Source organism: Megalobrama amblycephala, linkage group LG22, assembly GCF_018812025.1.
Source record: "Megalobrama amblycephala isolate DHTTF-2021 linkage group LG22, ASM1881202v1, whole genome shotgun sequence".
Taxonomy (NCBI): domain Eukaryota; kingdom Metazoa; phylum Chordata; class Actinopteri; order Cypriniformes; family Xenocyprididae; genus Megalobrama; species Megalobrama amblycephala.
This window is the reverse complement of record NC_063065.1, coordinates 1965574-1977236: the sequence shown is the minus strand read 5'-3', so window position 1 is coordinate 1977236 and position 11663 is coordinate 1965574. Positions and strand designations below refer to the sequence as shown.

At 36.7% G+C, this 11663-nt stretch overlaps 1 protein-coding gene across 5 annotated transcripts in view; it reads left to right on the top strand.

Moving 5' to 3' along the window:
* The first annotated feature begins 398 nt into the window (after positions 1-398).
* The window catches only part of LOC125258078, a 47743-nt gene continuing 36478 nt past the window's right edge, over positions 399-11663 (top strand). For 4 of the 5 annotated variants that reach the window (XM_048174904.1, XM_048174900.1, XM_048174905.1 and 1 more), the window contains exon 1: positions 399-466. The gene's annotated coding sequence lies outside the window, so the exon portion shown is untranslated. Of the gene's footprint in view, positions 467-6162; positions 6278-11663 lie in introns of those variants that run through there. The other variant, XM_048174901.1, reaches the window with a different exon arrangement.

The following is an 11663-nucleotide window of genomic DNA, read 5'->3' as shown; positions in this document are numbered from 1 at the left end:
TCACTGAAATACTACTGAAGTAGAAATATACTTTTAATAAGGGTATTTAGTGTTAATTTTTACAGTTTTATATAGCACAAAAATAAGAATGTACTACAAATGTACTTGTTTGCATTTAAGTATTCTTGTACTTTATTTTTATCTGGGGCGGTCATAGATTTATGCAGATTTGTATAGTCCACGTATAGCCTGTGTAGGCTAATTATTCACTGTCGAGAAAGAAAAGGATAATTCCTTCTTTGTAATCGTGTGATTTATAATTTGAGCCAAGTAGTGCTCGCTGCAGAGTAAAATGAGAGGCGGGTTATGGGTGGGGTTAAGGTGTGGCTCCACCCATCATGCCCACAGTAGGTGGAGAGAGGCGGAGCTGGAGCTTATACTCCACCCATGGATCTGATATAAGTACTGCTGTCTGGAAGTGTGACACTCAGTTGAAGACTGCTTTCAGGAGAACACCGATTACACTGTAAGTATATTTTTATTTTTTTACAATTTACTCACAATATGCATACTTTTTATTTTCTACTTTTCTGCATCTGACTCCTGCTCTAGCTTGCTCTGCATTATACACCTGACATTGTAAAATATCTTAGCATGATTGAATATATAACTATTATTGATATGTAAATTAAAAAGAAAAAAGTAGTGACATTTCAGTCATTATGGGCGCCTGTATATTTTACAAATCACATCTCTGTATATCATTATCTGATATGATTAGAGTTGGGGTACTTGAAATCGAGTCCAGTTTCCAGTGAATCTCTCAGTACTGTGTGTGGTTACCTGATGATCCACGACTGTTTTTGTGTTTTGTGATGGTTGTTCATGAGTCTCTTGTTTGTTCTGAGCAGTTAAACTGAGCTCTGCCCAGCTAACAGGGAACGTTTCCATAACTTTCACTAACGTTATGTAAAAGTTATGTAAATGTTAGAAAAAAACATTCCTAAAATAATGTTTCAGGAACATTCTTATAATGTTTTCATAGTTAAAATACATTCTCATAACGTTGAGAGGAAACATTCTTAGAACAACATTCTTATGTTATATGTACTTGACTGATGTTCTCTTAATGTTGAGTGAAAACTTTCTCATAACAACGTTCTTGTAACGTCTTTATTATGTTATTTGTACTTGACTGATGTTCTCATAATGTTGCGAGAAAAAGTTCTTACACTCTTAATTCATTCTTACACATCAATGGGTGAGTTTAGGGACAACACTTGTTGTGTTAATTCTGACACATTCATTGAGTCAATGATTTTAACACAGTGAATGGGTCAGAAGAGTTAACCAGAGGTGTAGTCAAGACCATTCAAGAGAGAAGTTAATGAGATAATTAAGTCATTAATCAAGCACTAGTGATGAACACCTGCTGTCATCAGGCAGAATCATTGAAGGAAAGAGAAAAACAAAATAAAAGATCAAATTTGCAATGATCTCTTTGTCAAGTCCAGTCAAAAAAAAAAAAGAAGAAAAAAAGTCTTACACATCAGTGCTTGTGTTTCGGGACAACACTTGTGTTAATTTTTACACATTCACTGCGTCAAACACAGACATTAAGAATGTAACAAAAAGCATTTGTTAAAAACAAAAAACTCAAACTGGCTCAAATCCTATACATCAGATTGAGGGACAACACTCATTGTGTTAATTCTGACACATTCATTGTGTGATGATTTTAACACAGTAAATGTGTCAGGAAGGTGATCTGATGATAACAAGCAGAATCACCAAAGGAGAAAATCACAATTTTTAAGTTACCATCATCGAGGTTAGGGTTTGTTTTAGTTGAGCTCTTGACTCTTTAACATTAGATTTTGTTTGGGCAGATTTAATTGAGTTAACAGCCAGACAAGCAAAGTTAAAAGCTGATCAGGTGTTGTTGGTTGTGTTTTCACATAATAATTATTTGATTTGAATCACTGAACTCATTTAGAGCCCAATCTCTGAGTTAGATTTACATTATTGATTACAGCAGCACTGTGACTCTACAGAAGATCAGCTTTATCAACATAATCCAATGGATTTCTCAATTTGTTCTGATTTAAAAATGCGTGCATGTGTGTAAATGTTTTTTTTAGGCACACACAGACATCAAGAATCATCCTGTGAATCTCAACAGTGGTGACCTTCATAAAGCATGTTGCAATGCATTCTGGGTGCCACCAATCAAAATTCATCCATGGCTCCCATCATGCATTGCTGCATGAATAAATTATGAGCTGAATTGTCTTAGTAATTTCCTTTATTCTCACTATTTTTTTCTGTTTTTATGTGACTTTTTAGTAGCTTGTTTTCTAATGTTCAGAGTTGATTTGTTGATCAGAATATGTTGCTTGTCACCGTTGTTGAGATTCACAGGCTGATTCTTGATGTCTGTGTGTGGTTTTTTTTTTTTCTTTGAGAAATCTTTTAGATTATTTGAAAAGCTTATCTTGTGCTGTAGAGTCATAGTGCTGTTGTAATCAATAATGTAAAACTAACTCAGAGATTGGGCTCTAAATTAGTTCAGTGATTCAGATCAAATAATGATTATGTGAAAACATAACCAACACCAGGTTTTCTCCTTTGGTGATTCTGCTTATTGACAGCAGGTGCTCATCATTAATGTTCAATAGTCACACGATTAATGAATTATCTTGATTAAATGGTGGGGCTCTGGGGCCTGTACCATGAAGCCGGATTAGCTGGCTAGCCAGGTAAATTTCAGATTAGTTTGCGCCAGTCCTGGGTTTTAGGTACCATGAAAGTGACTTGGCTTTTAGCGGTGTTCATCTCCAGGGCAGGTTATGTTCTGGATTAGAGATCTCAAACTGAAATTGGACCAATCAGATGTGAGCAAACTGACACTGACACATCCAACGCAATAAAGTCACTCCTCCAGTTTCTCTTCTCCAAGTTAAAGACACTATATAGCAGCAAAAAAAAAAAAAAAAAAATATATATATATATATATATATATATATATATATATATATATATATATATATATATATATTATATGATCTATATTATTAATCCATTACACACAAGCAATTTTAGTTTAACAGTTATTATTAATATATACAGATCATATGTAATATAAATAAGCTGTAAATAAACTTTAAATATGATGTGACCAGGGCTTGACTAACTTTTTTGCTCACCAGCCTCAGTGGCTAGTGGTTTTCCAAATTACTAGCCACTCAGCATTTTCACTGGCCACAATTTTGCTGTTGGGAAATTACATTTTATATGATTAAAGTTGACTTTGGCATGCTTAAATTACTTGATTTACAAGATTTAAAACCCTTTCAAACTTACAAATGCAGATTGACCACCCAAATCAAAACAATGTAGATATCAGCTGGCATGTACAGTTATTTTTGTTAGGATATATAAAAAGAACAAAGAAGCAAAATTACAAATAGTAATAAAAAAAAAAATTAGATAGATGTTTATTTAGCATGTATACATTTATGTAACATTTTTTGATGTTTGATTAACATTAATGACATAGCCTACAGCTATTTATTTGGGGGCTGCTGAATGCATGGACATACACATATCCAGTTTTTACCCACCTGTTTACGTCCACTTAAGCCATAGCCAACTGTATTCACGCGAGATACTCCACACGATGCATTTTGACATCTGTGTGTGCGTGTATTTAGGCGCAAGGAGAACTGATTGCGCGTGTGACCGAGAGAGCGCGCACGCGAGCGCTTCTGTTGTGTGTCATTCAGCGCGATTCCGCCTATCCCGCCTTCACTAACTGCAAGTTAATCGATAAAGAACTGTGACTGAATTGTAATTTTGTGATACGACGAGCTTGGCTACCTTTCATTTGGCTGTAGGCTTAAATTATATTCAACCCACCAAAGTGGCTTGTGGGGGGGGCTGTCTTACCCGCCACAGCCGAAATCTACCCGCATTTGGTGGGTTGGCGGGTGTTAATATCAAGCCCTTGTGACCTTACAAGTATGAGTCTCTTTCGCTATATATCAACTATATAAACTAACTTCACAAATTTCACTTGCACTGATAGAGAAAGATAATTTCTTTTATTTGTCCTCTTTCACAGACAAGCATTTTCCATTAGTGTAAATGCGTTTAAATTCTTCATTTTCAGCAAAAGAGTTTTGAATCACGCCAGCTCTCTCGCGAGAAGTGAATCGCAGTTTATCATGTTGTGAAGCATGTGACTGACATTTGTTAAGACATCTGCTTTAAACATAACAATAGTCATGATAACTTTCATTAACTCTACAACAGGTAAATCCACTTCACCAGCTAATTATTCTTTGACACCGATGCCATAGAAATGTACAGGGCTACTGCAAAAACAGAAGTTCAAAGACAATTTTCTAAAGATGGCGGTGCGCTTGTTTCTCTGGTAAATAAGGTCTATAACCCTTAGTTTGTTCAACTACCATCATGGTACAGGCCCCTGGTCTTGAATGGTCTTGGTTTTGGAGGTCTGATCTTCACCTATAAAATGAACACATTGGGGCAGTTTCCCAGACAGAGATTAAGCCTAGTCCAGGAATAAAATGGCCCTTTAAACCAGATTAACAGAAATCTGCTTTCTCTGTCATGGTTTAAAATAGTCCTAGACTTAGTCTAGTCCAGAGTTTAATAAGATAATTTCCATTAATGTTGTGTTTCAAAGAAGATGCATGAATGCTAGAGCTCACCTGATGTTTTCATTTTGAAATATGTTTCAGTCAAGTAACCCAATCAAACAGGACTTTCACTTCCCATCATGCTTTGCACCAGGCTGAAGTGACAGAGTAAATGTTGAAAAAGTGTTATTTTATACATTTTTTTAGAAAGATTAGAATATGGAGAGACTTCTTACTGTTTAATGCTCTATTATGTAAATGTTTTTGTTACGTTAGTGTTTTTTTGGAGATTACCGTTGTGGTGAAGTGTAGAGCTTGTGCTTGGGTTGAGGACCTGCTAACGAGGTTTAGTTTTTTAATATTATGAAGAAACCACTATAATGTTGCTTTGGATCAAACCAGTAAAATTTCTAGACTGCCAACACCATTTATCACATGTGTAAATAGTTTCATTTAGTTTGTGGTTATGTAAATGACAAAACAAAATCATTAATAATCATATTATTGTTATTGTATATAGAATTCATTTATTTAAAAATAATTTTTTATGAACAGATTTCCTGGCATTTCTTTTTTTTTTCACAGCTGATGTATTTTGCTTGCTTTAAAGTAAATGTCTCTTGTCTAGTTAAGTTTTTATATTGGAGAACGTCCATCAACGTGCTTTGTTTGGATTACAGAAGCTGAGAGATTTTTCAACAGTCTCACCAAATGAGTGTGTTTTTGGTTGTGAGGGAAAGATTGCATTTTTTCAGCTTCCCAAAGAACCCAGCGTTAATTAATAAATAAAATAAATTTTATTTATAATGATGTCGCAGCTAGCAGACGATCTCTACACAAAAGCTGTGCGCGCTCGTGACTCTTTAGCTCCGCCCACGGCACTGACGGCAGACACGCCTCCACGGCACTCAAGAGCAGACGTTGTGTAAATGCAAAAATTATGTACTCGTGTCGCTTCATAAAACTGAATCTGTGCCTACACCGGAGGCGAGCAAAGCGACACATCAAAAGACAGTAGAACCCATTACAATCAGACATATTGTCTACACTGGATGCGGCGCGACAACCAATTACCGAGTAAACGGATTCCCTGTTCTATTTCTGATGTAGTCCGAGTGCTCTGCAACGGTCAGTTTGTCGAGTACAGTGTAGACAGCTTTTAGCTGTTACGATGCAACGCGACAAAAGTCACATCTGGTGTAGACACGGTGAGAGGTTAAACCACTGGAGTCACATTGAGTACTTTAGTCATGTCTTTACTACCCTTCTGCACCTTAAAAAATTTAGTTTCCTGGGACTGTCAATGGAGGGACAGAAATTTCTCTGATATGTTTAAAAAGATTTTGATTTGCGTTCCAAAGATGAGTGAACTTCTTATAGATGTGGAACAACATGAGGGTGAAAAATTAATGACAGAATTTTCATTTTTGGGTGAACTAACCTATTAACAATCAGAATCAATATGTACAGAGCAGTGTAATTTATCAAAGCTAGTTTTGCAGTGTTGCTTTTACTTACAGGCTGAATGTCAGTTAAGCTGTGCTTCATTTCAGCAGCATTTTCCCATTTGTGAGGCATGGCGATGATGGCAGGACAGCAGGAAGGGTTTTGAAGGCAGTTTCTCCATGACCATCTTTGAAAGACAAGTTTAAAAAATGTTATTTATACCACAGGTATGTGGACAAATTTCACATGCATGACATTGGCAATACGTTTTTTCCTGAAATAAAACAACCCTACACTATTCTGAACACCATTAAACTCAGCATTCAATTTCTTCAATAGTTTATGTTCCAAAGAATCAAATCCATGCATGGCTGTGAGGACTTCTTGCGTTCTTTTGATACTAAATCGTTGTCAGTCATTAAACAACTTGGATTCTGTTTAAATTAAAACAATGTATTAAAATAAAGGAAGACAACTGAGAAAAAAAAAAAGAGTAATAAACTGTACGACAGTGTTTCCCAAACAACCTGGTTCTGTCGTAGCCCTAGCACTGCACATTTTGTCTCTCTAATCCTGATTCAACTGACCAGCTTGTTAGCAAAGAGACTCTAAGGCCGGAAAAGGGTGTCAGATAAAGAAGACATCCAAAATGTGTATGGCTGGGGATACTCTAAGACCACAGTTGAGAACCACTGCCATCCATCAGCATAAAACTTTCATCCACTCCTTGCTCTGTGTTACAATAAAGCAGAAAAATGAAATAAAGTCAGTTAAGTATTTTTAAAAAAAGTTGTCACTTATTAAAATAGCTTACCTTCAAATGTTTCCATTAAATAGCAGGTTGTAGTCTTTGCTTCACAAATTATTCCATTTGTCTAAAACACAAGTATAAACACATTTAGTACAACACAAATGCAAGACCTAACATAGCTTCATAAGAAATAATAGTACAAAGATGCTTCAGATACTCCTGTAATACATTTACATGCATTACTATATAGAACATGCATTATTAATATACCACATTTTTGCAAATACCAGATTTGCAGTTAGTGTTAGTACAGTAAATCTAATAAACAGTAGGTTATTTATCGAGAACTACTCTTGAACTAATTGTTTATTGGTTGCACAACATTTTTCCAGTTTTTTTGCATAGAAGCTGTTGGGAATATTGCGCTCTTTCATCTTACAATATCTTAGATTTCAGCAAATTCAAACAGCCCTGTTGTGGTGCCGTATGATCGAGGATTGAGGACAGAGCTCGCGCTGCGTAGGCCGAGCTGATAAACGGTCCGTGTGGCGCAGCTCGGCTCAAACGAGAAGCGCTCTTTCGTTTCACATTTCTGAAGGCACCTGTACAAAAAAAAAAATTGCTGTCATATTATGAAAGATTATCACAAAGACCTTAAAACATGCGTAATATTGGATAGTGATTGTTGAGACCTAGTCTTCCTTAGTTTATCGATATAACGTTACATTTCACAAGACAATATTATTAGTTACCATAGTAAGGTAATACATCTCTAAGCAGTTTCGCTAGTATGTTTTAAATACTTTATTACTGATGCCGAGCTGACTGGGATAGCTAGGATTCCTTTCCAATCGATCTCACTTACCGGACTCGAGGACTAGAAAATTACGACTTAAAAATTTAAAATTCAGTTTTAGAATATCCCAGCCAGCAGAGCCATGTGGGGCCCAAATGGGTTTGACCTGGGCTATCTAACTGGGACCCAGCCAGTTTTGCACCCAGTTTCCATGGAGGCCCCACATGGATTTGCCCAGATGAACTGAACACTGCTCAGTGTGCACACTACAGGCTGTTAAATGAAACACAGAAACATGCTGGAGTTAATGAGATAATTAGGTGATAACGAGCAGAATCACTGAAGGACAGAGAAACAATAAGAACTACGACTTCAGCCACAGCCTTCGATGAAATCAACTGAAGATAAAAGACATTCAATCTCTGAAGATCTGATTAAACATCTCCACAAACAGCTTTACCAGCTTCACTTATTACTAACCAGACTGACTTTATCTCTGTCACACGCTCTTATTGAGAATTGCCAGAGGTTTAGATGTTGATGATTTGTTGAAAATACGTTTGGTTTGATGTCACCGTGATCGAGGTCAGCGCTTGCTTCAGTTAGGCAGTTTGACTCTTGACTATAACTTTTAATTTTTTCTCTGGCTGTTTGTTATGGCAAGAAAAACAAGAGAGAATGTGGTCTGCTAAATGATAAAAATATAGTCATCATTTAGTGGCTTAATTCACTGATCTAATGACTGAGCTTTTTATGAGCAAAATGTGTTTAACTTTGTGCTGGATCTCTTCTTGAATTACAACACTAAAAATGTTTTAATCATAAAATTTGAAAAACACATTGTTCACTAAACACCTTAAACCTCCTGCAAGATTCACTTACACAGACATCAAGAATCAGCGTATGAATCTCAACAATGGTGACATGCTTCATGCTGCAATGCATTCTGGGAGCCATGGATAAGTTTCGTGTGATGCACCCAGAATGCATTGCACCATGAAGCATGTCACCATTGTTGAGAATCATACGCTGATTCTTGATGTCTGTGTGCGAGTAAAACTCACAGGAGCCCAAAATATGTAAATGGTGTGTTATAAATCGTTTGATGTTCTGATTAAATTATATTATTCTCTTGCTGTAGAATCATAACAATAAAACAGAATTAATATCATACTACCCGTATAAACCTCCCACATAATATCAATGAGTTAAGCCAATATATGATGATTATATTCTTATCATCAATCAGCTTACGGCATCTGATTATATTTTCTCTTGCTGTTCTCGCCATAACAAACAGACACAGCTGTCAAGAGAAAAACTAATGTTAAAAAGTCAAGAGCCTGACTAAAGCACACACTGATCGCCACAATGGTAACATCAAATCAAACTATTACTTTCAAATAAGTAATCAACATCTAAGCCTCTTCTTAATTCTTAATACGAACTTCTGTAGATGTCTGACAGAAATAAAGTCAGTCTGGTTAGTAATAAGTGAAGCTAATGTTGTTTGTGGAGTTGTTTAATCAGATCTTGAGAGATGTAATGTATTTTATCTTCAGTTGATTTCATCCAAGGCTGTGGCTGGAAGTAGTTCTTGTGTTTCTCTTTCCTTCAGTGATTCTGCTTGTTAACAGCAGGTGTTCTTCACTAATACAAAATCATTATTCAATCACTTAATTATCTCATTACCTCCAACACTGATTAAGTGTTACATTAAACAGCCTGTAGTGTGCACACTAAGCAGTGTTCATTTCATCTGGGCAAATCCATGTGGGGCCTACATGGAAACTGGGTGCAAAACTGGCTGGGTCCCAGTTAGATAGCCCAGGTCAAACCCATTTGGGCCCCACATGGCTCTGCTGGCTGGGATGTGACCCGTCACGGAAACCAGGGACACAAGTCAGCAGCACAACTATTGAGCAAACTGAGAAAGAAGCGTTTTTTTTTCAAAATTGGTGATTTTCGTTTTTTTGCAGAATCTGTTAGTTGAGATCACGAAGAAGCATCTCCGTGTTTTAGGTAGCAGTATTGGTTTATTTAAAAGCGTACATTTTGAGGTTGAAATCGGCTTGTTTTTCTGGGATTCTATCTCGCAGTAGGGGTGTGTCATTGTCTGTTTGTATTTCCATACTGGAATCGGATACGCCGGCTTTTGTTTCTTTTGTTATTGCGGCCGCCCTCCAAGGGAAGCGTGGCTACTTATTTATGCAGCGCTCTGGCCGGCTCTAGCTGATATCAAAATTTAATGAAGATGGACGCCGCAAAGAATATCGCAGACGAGCTGAACTGTGGCCGTTACACCGAAAATGTTTTGAAGTACAACATACGGCTGGATTCTTTAGCTGCGGAAAAAAGAGTGGCAGGACATGCGAATTATTGGACATTTAGAGGCAAACAGACGCATAGTAGTGCAAACTTCGGAGATGGTTACATCCACAAAGAAGACCCCGACAAAGAGAAAGTGTGCCCGAACAACTTATTTCATTGGAGGCAACGAGATCTTTTCTGTTTCTTATGGGGTGAGTTTCCATAAACATCAAAGTTTGTCGTTTTGTGTTCATTCTAAGAACACGTAGGCTACACGTTATCTCATGTGTCTTTTGCTATTAGCTAGCTCAGGAGTTTCGTTTTAATTGTAATCGTTAGCATTGTATCACTTGCCAAAAACCCCCATTACTATAATGGGCTTTTAGATGGTAATGTTAGCATCTGCTATTAATTTGAATAACGCTTCAACTGCTTGAATTGACTGGTGCGAATGACTTAGCTCATGTAAACCTTACTGTTCTTGAATTGAATGTGACGCTAATAATTTTAGCCAGTTACTATTTCTTAACAAGGATTTACTAATGTAATAGTAAATGTATCAGATTAAATTCCTACGTAAGTAAAAGTATAAAGTATCCGTAGCCGTAAAATGTGCGTAATAAGTCAAAAGTAAAAGTATTTATTGAAGAGTTTAATGACTCAACTCAGGTCTAACCACTAACTGAGGTCTAAACCAGGACTATACGGTTATCACAGAATCCTGTTAAAAAAGTCCTAATGTCAAAAAAGATAAATTACTGACATTTACAATGCACATTATCCTTTATTATTAATAGTATGCGGTCCGATTTTTCCCGTTGCGTCTGTCGTTGCTTTGCAACCATGCAGCTTTACAGGGGGTATGGCTTATCTAAATGAGATGTAAATGAGCCCTTTTGTCACTCCCAGTAGGTAAGAACAGGCGAGAACTGCAAAATTAGAGGTCATTTTCTGCCCTTTGAGCATTTTTGAGTGCCTACCTTCAAATGGCCACAACTTCTCCAAATATTATCAGATTTCCATGTGTACACATCGTTGGAAAGCTTGGAGACTACACTTTCAGAATCTGTGAATAACTCAAAATGCCCCAGAACCGACTTGTCTCCCTACTTTCCGTGACTGGTCACATATATGTAATGTTTCAATACACAATACCTAATGTTATAAAAGTTACATACACGAAAACGACATGACTTACCTTCATAATCAGGCTGCAGCAGCTTCTTTCTTGACTATCACTGGACCGTTCAAATTTGAACCGTCGTCACGGGATCAGTATTTAACCCAACAGATGGGTTATTGATAAAAATAACCCAACGATGTTAAAAATTACCCCAAATTGGTAAATAATCCAACAAATTGGTAAATAACCGGAACATCTGAAAAAAAAGATAAAAAAATCAGAGCAGAAGAATAAATCTGAAAAATACAATGTACAATAAATCCTTTAAAACACCTGCAAGCCTTATTCACACACAGACATCAAGAATCAGCATATGAATCTCCACAATGGTGACATGCTTCATGCTGCAATGCATTCTGGGAGTCATGGATGAGTTTTGTATGAGGCACCCAGAATGCATTGCAGCATGAAGCATGTCATCATTGTTGAGATTCATACGCTGATTCTTGATGTTTGTGTGCGAATAGGTCTGCCCTGATTTTTTAATCGTTTTTTTCAGATGTTCCGGAGAAGAACCAGCACAAAATTAATAACTTTTTTTTTTAATGTTAAGCTCAGTCATTAGATCAGTGA